The 12,105-nt window shown below is 44.3% G+C and overlaps 1 non-coding gene across 1 annotated transcript; it reads right to left on the minus strand.

The window, feature by feature from the left end:
- Positions 1 to 2,994: 2,994 nt before the first annotated feature.
- LOC145408300 (5S ribosomal RNA) lies at positions 2,995 to 3,113 on the minus strand. The gene has a single exon (XR_013898892.1). It is a non-coding gene; the product is annotated as a 5S ribosomal RNA (ribosomal RNA).
- Between the last annotated feature and the right edge of the window lie 8,992 nt (positions 3,114 to 12,105).

Raw genomic sequence — 12,105 nt, forward strand, 5'->3', positions numbered from 1 at the left:
TGAGATATTTAAAGTGACCTGGAAATTAAGCAAAGAGGCAGGGATGGAAAATATTATAATAAGAAAAGATTTGAATGAAGAAAAAAGAGAAGTTTTAAAATCATTGAAGGAAGAAGTAAAGGGAAAAAATGATAAGAGGACAGAGGAAGAATGTAATACTTTTTTTTGGAGAGTAATGGATATGAAAGTAAGGAAGTGGTATTTAACCCGCGCCGTCCCGAGGACGTACTTCCACGTCCTCACGTTTTGTCACAGCTAATCCCGAGGACGTACTTCAACGTCCTGCAATTGCAAGGTTCATAATTTCCACAATTTTCAATTTTCGCGAGTCATTTTTGGTACGTATACACGGGACACCTGCCTCAACAAGATGCTAGGCAGAGACAATGACTTACCCAGCATGACCTCCTCCCCCCCCCTGCATGCCCTTTTCTCAGCAATTCACCTGTTATCAGTGACCTGGCCAGTATAGCCATGTCATGCCACGGTACAAAATTCAGGGCCAGAGTGATTCCCCAATCAATGACAATGTGGAGGACAAACTTTACATAGCATTAGAGGAAGAAACAGTTAGAAATGATGATCAGATAATGTGGCAAAAAAAGGTCAGGTATTAGTGAGTGAAACAATGCTTATAATGCCTATATTACTGCTTGAAAACCAATATACTTTTGTACTACATATTAATTCGTAACAGTAAATAAATAAATACCGTTTATGAGTGGTGTGAAATAGTTATCCTCCCATAGAACTCGTTTTCTTTGCCGCCAGCCTGATAGAAAACCCAGTAAGGTAAGGAGGCTCTCCTACCTGTAATGAGTATTTTAAACCTCAGGTGAGCGATTTCTCTATGAATTTTCGATGTTTCTCACCAAAAGCGAAAGTTTTAGCAAAAAAAAAAAAGGTCGAAAATTGCCCGGGATTGGGGGGTACCAGTGGTCGAAAAGTGGCCGGGACGGGGCGGGTTAAGGAAATAGAAGTGAAGGAAACTAAGGGGGATGGTTGTGAAAGATCAGAAGGTTAGGAAGTGGTACGGACAGAGAGTAGGAGAGATGAGGGTATTAAAAACGTCAAAAATAATTTGAAGGTGATATATACTAATGTTGATGGTTTCATATCGACAAGGATCAAAATTAACAATTTCTTGAGAGAACATGAACCTGATGTCATGTGCTTTGTAGAGACCAAATTAAGAGAAGATATTGATGTTCATTTGGGAGATGGTAAATACAAACTGTGGAGAAGAGACAGAAAAGAAAAAACGGGAGGAGGAGTGATGATAGCAGTGAAGAACAACATAAATGTAGATACTGTGAAAATGGGAGAAGGCAGGGCTGAAGTGATATATATGAAATTAGAAACTGGAGAGAATGTTAAGAGAGATATGGCGGTAGTGTATGTTCCCCCAAACACGAGAGCATGGAAGGATGACGAATACCATGAGATGTTGTCAGATATGGCTAGCTATTTACAAAAAATAATTGAGAAAAGCAATAATATAATTTTGGTGGGTGACTTTAACTGTAAAGAGGTGAACTGGAAGGAATGGTACTCTTTAGGCGGCGAGGATTCGTGGGGCACTATGTTATTAAATATAATAATGAATAATGTGATGACGCAATTGGTCAAAGAAGAGACACGGTTTTGAGGTGAGGACACACCAGCAAGGTTAGATTTACTGTTTACCAAAGAACCCGATGTAATAGAATCATTGAAATATCTCTGTCCTTTAGGAAAAAGTGATCATGTGGTCATTGAGTTCCAGATGTTAATAGGGAATGTCGGGCCAAGAGACGAGCTTCATAGACAGGGAAGATACAACTTTGGGAAAACAGATTTTAAAGGATTGAGAAACTTTTTTTGAAAATGTGGATTGGAAAAAATTCAGAGAAACAAGAGAGATACAGAGGAAGTGGGATATCTTTCTAGACCTCTATAATTTTGGAGTGGAAAAATTTGTACCAAGAGTAAGAGGGAAAGAAAACAGGAAAAAGGAGTGGTTTAATAGAAGGTGTATGATAGCAAAAAAAGAGAGAGATAAGGCGTGGAACAATTGGAGAAAGAGAGGCAACAACAGAACAAAGGAAGAATATAAAAGAACAAGTAATGAATACACAGGAATATGTAGAGAAGAAGAAAGGAATTTTGAAAAAGGTATAATAGACAAATGCAAGGATGAACCCAAACTGTTTTATAGATTTGTTAATGGCAAACTGAAACAAAAGGAAGGAATCACCAAACTGAAAGTAGAAGGAGAGGTCTTTAAGGATGCGGCAATGCAAGCAGAAATAATGAACAAATGTTTCCAGTCAGTTTTCACTAAAGAAAAGGAGCTTGTGGAAGGGGAGGGAGTGATTAGAAATGTTCCGGTGATAAAAGATATAAAAGTGGAGGTACAGGAGGTGTATAAATTACTGGAAACTCAAGATGTAAGGAAAGCCCCAGGACCTGATGGAATTTCTAATTGGGTACTGAAGGAATGCAGAGAACAACTGGCGGATAAAATTCACAGTTTAATCGTATGCTCACTGGAAGAGGGGAAAGTGCCACAAGAATGGAAGAGGGCAAATGTGGTACCAATTTACAAGGGAGGAAACAGAGAAGAACCCCTGAATTATAGACCAGTGTCTCTAACCAGCATGGTTGCAAAATTGTGTGAGAGAATCCTGAAAGACAGATGGATAAAATATCTGGAAGAGATGAATATTTTGGCTGAATGTCAGTTTGGATTCAGAAGTGGAAGGTCATGTGTTTCTAACTTGTTGAGCTTTTACTCAAGAGCGATTGACGTGGTACAGGAGAGAGATAGTTGGGTGGATTGTGTGTACTTACACTTAGAGAAGGCCTTTGACAAGGTACCTCGTGAGAGACTAATGTGTCATTCATTCATGGCCAGACGCCATGTATCCCAAATGGGGTGGCCAAGGGCTTAGAGTTAATTGTTTTACAGGGAGGGGCACTAATCCTCCACCAACCCCACTTGACACGTAGGGATGCCAACAGCATCTGGTGTTCCTAGGCGGTCACCCATCCAAGTACTAACCAGACCCAACGTTGCTTAACTTCGCTGATCGGACGGGAAGCGGTGTACTCAACGTGGTATGGCCGTTGGCTAGAATATATAGGAGGACTGAAGGGGAAACTTCTGGAATGGATGAGAGACTTTTTGAGAGACAGACAAATGAGGACAGTAACAAAGGATAGGATGTCTGGATGGAGGGAAGTAACAAGTGGAGTCCCTCAAGGCTCAGTGTTGGCGCCAGTAATGTTCCAGATTTACGTAAATGATACGGTAGATGGAGTGAACAGTTATGCAAGTCTGTTTGCTGATGATGTAAAGATCTTGAGGAAGGTAGAGGCTGAGGAGGATTGTAAAATACTGCAGGAGGATTTGGATAGGATACACGATTGGAGCCGGACGTGGGAAATGAAATTTAATGTAAAGAAATGTAAAATATTGGAAATGGGTAAAAGTACCAGGAGGCCATAACTGAATTATTTGTTGGGTAATGAATTAATCACAAAAAGGAGAGAAGAGAAAGATTTGGGAGTGCTGGTCCGAGATAGTTTGTCACTAGAAAAGCACATTAACAAAATAGTTGGAGAGACTTATAAACTCTTGACTAACATAAGAGTAGCATTTCATTATATGGATGAGGAGATGATGAAAAAATTTATAGTGGCCATGATCCGCCCCAGGTTAGAATATGCAGCGGTAGTCTGGTTCCCACACAAAAAGAAAGATATAAACAAGATTGAGAGAATACAAAGAACAGCAACCAAGATGGTCCCTAGTCTGACAGACCTGTCATACAGAGAGAGGCTGGAAAAACTGGATTTGCCTTCCTTAGAGGAAAGGAGAAATAGGGGAGACATGATTGCAGTGTTCAGGACCATGGTGGGAGTAGATAAAATTGACAAAGAAGATCTGTTTGTATGGGATAAGAGAGCAACAAGAGGACACGGAATGAAATTGAAAGAGTCAAGCTGCTTGAAGGATATCAAGAAATATAGCTTTCCCTACAGAAGTATAGACTTATAGAATAGCCTGGACAAAGAGATCGTCCAGTCTAAAAACTTAAATGAGTTTAAAGCTAAATTTGACTTATTGAGAAACAGCGACGGAAACCCACGAGCATAGTACATTCCGTGTATATCACAATTAGGTACATTAGGTAAATACTTAAATATTTAGAACGACTTAGACAAAGAGATGGTGCATGAGAAAAACATTCATGTGTGTACAGGTAGACTTGATAAATGTGGATATGGAGACAGGCCAACACGAGCATTGCTCAATTCCTGTATACTACAGATAGGTAAATACAAATAGGTAAATACACAGACACACAGTAAACTCCCAATTATCAGTCTTGGCACTACCCGGAATATGACATTATTCGGAGTAGCTAATGGCTGAATTTAAATGGTATCCATCAGAAAGCATAAAATCTTTGACACTACTCGAGTACTCGCCATGAAGGACCCTTTCTTCTGGCTAAAAGTACATTATTATCCTGCATGAGACAGTTGTTGTCATCAGACCTCCAGCTACAATCACAAAAAAAAAGAAAAAGAAATAAAATTCACAAAAAGAATCGGGTTATACTGTACATGTACTGTAATATGAAAGGGGTGGAGTGTCGAGGGAGGGAGGTTTGATGGTTGGTGAACCTAGCAGCTCACGGTGTTTGGTGGTGGGTGGGGAGGGGAGATGAAGAGTTTTGATTGGCTAAGGCAGGGGAGGGAGAATTCTAATGCAGAGTGTTCATTGGCTAGCAGCAGGAAGATGGATGTTCTCTCACTTTCCATTGTATTCTTCTGCTGGTATGGGGCTGATATTCAGACGAACCTACACCGCACTCTATGTCTCTTCCAAAACTATTCTTCAATGGCATTGTTGCGATGGATGTCCCTCTAGTGCTGCTGTGGCTGACGCGTTGCACTGCTGCCCCTCCCCTCTCCTGTCAGGTAAGTACAACGCAAGGGGTTATCACACGGAGACTTGTGGATGTCCAAAGTGGCCGTGGACATCCAAATTTGCTGCCACGCGGGGGTCATGGACGTCCACGGGCGGAAGGCCGCCAGACCCATTCATGGACATCTGTGACTTCATAGTCTGCTTCTTCTTTTTAGAGTTTATCTGTAGTTGTAGCCAAATAATGTGTTTCGTCTGCTGTCTTATGTTATGATTAATTCAATATCGTTAATAAAGTTTGTATTACCCTTTTATACGACTTATTATGTTTTTATTTGTTTTACAAAAATACCCATTGTAGAAGTCAGTACAGTAGCTGGTTCATGTCCATTGTTGATGATGATAAACACGTCACCTGCTAGGGAGTGGAACAAGTGACCTTCCACTTGCGTGGGGTGAACTCAATAGAGAAAAAGAAGGTGGCTGTCGACGTCCACCACGTGATAGGGAATGGACGTCTAAGCTCAGTTTGGACGTCCATTTTGTGCTGCACACAACGTTCACGGGTCCCCGTGTGGTACCCACTTTAGTGTTCTGAAGAGTATATTACTGCACTGTACAAGTGACTGTTGGATTCTGCTAAAGCACCGATGAAAGTGTACTGGAAAGAAAAGTCAATTAAATTGTGTTACTAAACAAGAAGAGTTGATAAACATTTGTTAATTTTACTAAACAAAATAATTATGCTACAAAGGAATCGGTAAAACAATATATAAAATATTTTAGACAACTGTTTCTTCCCAAGAGAAGTTTGTTCTTGTTACTATGAGATGAAAGTTTTGTTGCGTTCTGTGTGGCAGAGTGCTAGAATTCCGATTGGAGAAAGTACAGTATGGTGTACACATTACAGTACAATAGTCAGGCATGCTTCATTTAATTTTTTTTTTTTTTTTTTTTAATGTTTATTTGGGTGTTATTGTACAGTATTCTCCAATAATGTCTACATCACCACCACCATCAATATGAAATGTGTTTCTGTACATTAGATTACAGTGTACATCACAATACATACAGTATTTCAATATTGGGAACATCTCTTAGCTGATTTTCGATGAATTTTAGCATTTACAACATGTTTTATACACAACAGGCATACCCCGGTTTAATGATCTAATTGGTTGGGTAAAACCCCATCCTTAGGCGGGGTATTGTATATTGGGGTACAGTAAAAAAAAGGTATTCCAGTGTGGACCATTTACCAGACTTGGGTTACCCCCCAAACCAGGTCCAAAACCCACCTAGATGAGCCCAAAAACAGGTTTAAAGGCAATCCTGATGGCCTAACAGCTGGTAAGGAGGCTAACCCAAGCCTAAAACTTGTAAATAACTTACTAAAAGTAACAACTAAAGCCTGAAAATCATAAGGAATAGGTTAGAAAATATCAAACACCTCTCATCACTTCTTATAAGTCCATGTCCAGTCCTGGTCATCATCCTTGCCATCCCCCCTGAGGCTAGGGGACATGTGGTGCTCCCTAACACTCAGTCCTCCTCCTCCTTAAAGCCCTCAAACCCTGTCTCCAGGGAAGGGTCAGAGGGGAGTGGTGATGGAGTGCGATGCGATGACTCAGGCGGAGGCGATGGGGTGTGATGCACTGGCTCGGGCAGTGGTGATGAGGTGCAATGCGATGGCTCTGGGGGTGGCGATGGAGTGCGATGCGATGATACAGGAGGTGGTGAGGGAGACAGCTGCGATGTCCACTGAGGTGGCGGCGAGGGAGACCACTGTGATGAATGATGAGGTAGCGATGGAGTCAGTTGCGGTGGCTCTCGTCGTGGCAAGGGAGACAGAGACAGTGGCTGAGGTGGTGTGGGAGTTGGAGGCCTGGACGAGGAAGGCAGCGATGGAGTGGCAGAGTGCCTTAGTGGAGACAGGTGACACGGGAAACAGCGATCGGCTGGAGGTTAGGTCCAGCACAATGGGCCGAGCACATCTGCTGCAGGAGGTGTCCTTTGGTGTTTCTCTGCTGGTTGAAGGTTGGGGAGATGCGCTGCTGGTTAAAAAGCTGGGGAGATGCTCTGCTGGTTGAAGGCTGGGGAGATGCTCTGCTCGTCAACGGCTGGGGAGATCCTGTGTGACTTGCTGGCCTGGTGGGGGCCTGCTTAAAGAAGGCTGTGATCTAAGTCTGCCTGGCCGCCGCCTTCTTCTCCCCTAGCATCGTCTTGTAGACTTTCATCCCCTCCTCGAGCTGACTAGCTGTATCCCTGCTTCGTCCTAGGAGGGAGTCATGTGTTCTCATTTGGTCAATTATCTCGTCCAGCTCCATCAGCATCTCCTTCAGGATTTCGATGTTGAGAGCTCGGACCACAAGCACAACCTCCTCCTCCTCTGCTTTCTGGCGCGTGTGCTGGATCCCCATATTGAGGAGCACCTCATTCCTGAGCTTCTCCCTGTGGTTCTCGAGAACCTCCTCCACATCATCCTTGTCGACCTCCCTGAAGCCTGCTTCATGTGACTATTCCATTATGTCCTGCCACACACGCTCGTCAGGCGGAGCTTGCACGCCCTCAGGGAAGCTGGTGAAGGAGTGGACACACTCTGGCTACAGCTTCCGCCACACACCATTCATCACCACCTGGCTAACCACGTCCCATGCAGCAGTTATATTCTCAAGGGCATGGCATATGTTGTACCCCTTCCAAAACTGCTGCACTGTTGTCTTGTCATCACTGTTGCAGGCTTTTACCAACTGCTTCATCGTGCGTTGGAAGTAGTAAGCATTAAAGGCTGTGATCACCCATTGGTCCATCGGCTGCAACAAAGACGTGGTGTTGGGGGGCAGGAACATCACCTCAACATTGCTGGCCCATTCCTTCATTGCGGGCAGGTGCCTAGGCACATGATCCACCACCACAAGAAATCTGTTCACCAAATTTTCACGTGACGCATACCTCTTCAGCACACGAGGGAGGTACGAGTGGAAATACGATGAACAGATATCTGAAGTCAACCAAGCCTTCTTGTTCGACTTCCAGATAACCCCAAGGTTCTCCTTAACGTACCCCACCACAGCCCTGGGGTTCTCGGAGTGATAAGACTAGGAGCGGCTTCAATTTCAGGTTGCCCTCGACGTTACCCCCCAGCAGCAGTGTCAGCCGGTCCTTTGAGGCCTTGAATCCTGGCGTAGACCTTTCCTCCATTGCAAGATATGTCTCGGAGACATTCTCTTCCAAAAGAGCCCAGTCTCGTCAAAATTCAACACCTGCCTCGCAATATAGTCACCCTCCGCGATGATGTGTTTCAGCTCGTCAGGAAACGCTGCTGCCACCACTGTATCTGCACTCGCTGCCTCACCGCACACCTTCACATGGTGGAGGTTTGCCCGCCTCTTGAACCAGTCAAATCACTCATGGCTCGCCGTAAAGGTCTCGCTTTCATCAAGATCACGCCTGACTTTTAACTCGTCACAGAGCGAGAGAGCCTTAGTGCATATTATTGCCTGGCTCGTGGGTGCCTTGCACTGGTTCTGATCTTCCACCCACGTGCAGAGGATCCGCTCCAGCTCCTCCATTGCAGGCTCTCGCTGACGGGTGATAAGGGAGGCGGATAAGGTTGCAGCCTCCCCAACAGCATCCTTAACCCCTAAAGCGCGGCCATGGACAGCCGACCCCCCCCCCCCGGGTGGCGGGGTTTGATCGAGGTCTGAGTACCTGTAGGAAAATATTAGCCAAAAATCAGAGATTAACTCTAGAACATTATACTTGCTATGGCAGATAGTACTTACATTCAGCTTTCTCCAGAGACAGGTGTTGAGCCTTCGTGGACTACCCAAGGACTTGTGGAGACTTGCAAAGTTGGGTAACAAAATCTTCACTTTCACACCTCCAGCAGCCCGGTTTCCCCTCTACCACAGCCTCATTCTGTCACAGTAAACTTTATACTACAACATACAGGTAGTTTGGAATCCGTATTTGTACAGTAAGCACTGAAAATAAGGCTAAAATCAACGAAGTGTACGGCCGACATTCAGTGCGGCAGAGGTCTTCCCATCACTCAACAAACATTTCCATTTTCACAGCTTAAAACATGTATACTACATTATTTTCAATCATTTTACTTCCCAAAAGATCACCACGGCGCGCTTTTTATTCTGCCTTATGCCTGTCACTTTATTCTCGTTCCTGTCAGCCGCTCGCACTGACTCGGAAGAGCTAGAACTCGCCATAATGTCACTGTGAAAGCCTGCGGTAAACTGACGCTAAACAGGGGCAAACCGCGCGAAAAAAAGCTAGTGTGACAACTGGGGAAACAAGCGTTTCCTATTAGCATAAACTGCTTGTGAGAGGAGAGTGCAGATTTACAGTTCTGAGCAGTCAGAGCGCTGCCATATATCACAGCCAGGCTGGCCGGGCCATGGTGGGGGGGGGGGAGAGGGGGGAAAAACGTGATACTTGGCAACAACGGAGGTCAGTAGTACAAAGGTAAAGTATGCTAATTGTAGCTAAAGGGTGGTGGTACTGATAGACAATACCAGCAGGAACATCCTCGCCCACGTTTATTCAAAATTAACTCGAATCGCAAACGCGACGATCCGCCGTTATGTCCTTTTTGGCGAGCGTCGCAAACGCGACGACCCATGCTTCAGGGGTTAGTGGCCTCCTTAATCTTTATGATGGTGGAGATAGTCGACTGGGCCAGGTGGAGAGCCATGGCGACATCACACGCACCTTCGCCTTTGTCGTGCTGCTTAAGGATTTCTAATTTCACCTCTAGTGACAGTCTTACGCACACACTTTGCGGGAACATCACCAGCACCACCACTAGCAGGCCGCTTACCACCATGACTATACTCAGTTTTTTTTATTGAGGCGAAGATGCACTTGACAGGTTGGTGACGATTGGCTGAATGCAACATGTCCGAATAACATTTACTAACCCAAATTTCCCCATCAGATATATGATGTCAATTAATAATAAAGAGATTATGAAGTAATGCTGCATTAAGCCAATCATCACCAATCTGTCAAGTGCATGAAGAGAGAACCTGTATTTTTTACACAGGTAATTTCTCTGATGCTGACTGTCAAGTGCATCTTCGCCTCGATAAAAAAAACTGAGTTAGGGCCTCCACTAGCACCATCACTATCCCCACCACGTGCAGCATGCTTACCAGACATTATCACACTTATTTGGGCCCAAAATCACACAATATAGCACTCCACACACAATTGGTATCACTGCTCAACTCACGGCAGTGCTCAAACACAGTTATGATGCACTATGATAGCAGCTTGCGAAACATTGGTGGTGTAACACGGTGTGGTGGGCGAGCGTAAGGGATATCCCTACTCTGAGATGGCTGGTGTGAGAAGAGCAATATGGGTAAGTGCAGGGTTGAGTGATGGTTGTGGGGCCTGCGCGAGCATTTCTGTGCATCCTGGGAGGCAGGCGAGCTCAGCTGGCCGAAGGAATGCGTGCAATTCAAAATTTCGGCCTGTAGTCAGTGGGCGCGACATTGTAGGGCCCATCGTTAAACTGGGGCTCGCCCATCAGATATCGAGGTGTGGTGGTATTTATACCCCCATCACTAAGCCGGGATATCTTATCTAGGGGTATCATATATCGGGGTATTACTGTACATGTACTGCCTGGTGACAGAAAATGGGTCTCCCGGCTTGGTGGACTTTGATATATTATCCTCATCGTCAACTTGACGTTGTTTCCGTACATAAAATTACAGTGCACTTAACAGTACATTAGAGTATTTTATTTTTAGGAATGTCTATTAGGTCCCTTTTGATATTTTAAAGCATTTTGTAGGGGTCTGTCAGTGGATAAATGTTATAGGGTTCGGGGGTTCACTACCCCGCTTCCAGCTCATACCTCCCTCTCTCATATACCTCTCCACTCAATCCCTCCATCTCATCCTCGGCCTCCCCCTCCCTCTCCTCCCCTCCACCTCACTCACATACACTCTCCTCGTCAGTCTCTCACCCGCCATCCTCTCCACATGGCCAAACCACCTCAGTGTGTTCCTCCTAACATTTCCTATCACATCCACATCCACACCACAATGCTTCTTTATATCCTCATTTGTCAGCCTGTCTCTCCATGTGACTCCACAGGCTCCTCTTAAATAACTCATTTCCACTGCTCTCACTCTTGACTTGTGTCCTTCCAACAACGTCCAAGCTTCACAATACTGTCATGTAGTAACATTTTCACTTCCATGCTCACTTCCCTGTTTCTTTTCACTGCTTTCAAGGAACCAGCAACCTTTTTTCCTTGCTGTACCCTTTCAAGCACATCACCCTCCAAACTTCCATCCCTACTCATCACGCTCCCCAAGAACTTAAATGTACTCACATTTTCCATTTCCTCACCATCCAACCTCACTGTACATTCACTGACTTCACCTCTCTCAAAGACCATCACTTTACTCTTCCCTACATTCACCTATAGATTCCATTTCTTACACACTCTCCCAAACTCATCCACCAAGCCTTGCAGCTCCCTTTCGTCTTCATTTAACAACACAGTATCATCTGCAAACAACAGTACAGGGAGTTTCCAAACACTACCCTCTCTCACTGGGGCCACTCCAACATCCACTGCCCTACCTTACATCTCTTTTATTACCCCATCCATGTACAGATTGAACAACCATGGAGGCATGATGCATCCCTGTTTCAACCCAACCTTCAAAGAGAAAAATTCACTCAGTTCACCATCCACACGCACTACAGCCTTAGCACCATCATACATACTCTTCACAGCGTTCGACAACTTCCCATCTACTCCATATATTCTTAATACTTTATACAATCCTTGTCTATCCACCCTGTCATATGCTTTCTCCAAATCCATGAAGGCCGCATACAACTTCTTTCTCTTCTCTAGAAACTTTTCCACTAAGGATCTAAGAATGAATATCTGATATACACAACCTCTTCCCTTCTCAAAGCCTCCTTGTTCTTCTCCAACAAATTCCTCTGTTATTTTCCTAACTCTGTCAATAAGTACCCTAGCATACACTTTTCCTATTACACTAAGAAGACAAATGCCCCTATGATTACCACACACTTCTTTTTCCCCTTTTCCTTTGTCTATCTATCTATCTATTGCCAGACACCATAATCCCATAAAGGGTGGCCATTTGACAATGAGATAGTTGTTTTACAGGGAG

The sequence above is a fragment of the Coenobita brevimanus genome, chromosome 76 (genome assembly GCF_032717465.1).
Source record: "Coenobita brevimanus isolate Jiangsu-jjx chromosome 76, ASM3271746v2, whole genome shotgun sequence".
Classification (NCBI taxonomy): Eukaryota; Metazoa; Arthropoda; class Malacostraca; order Decapoda; family Coenobitidae; genus Coenobita; species Coenobita brevimanus.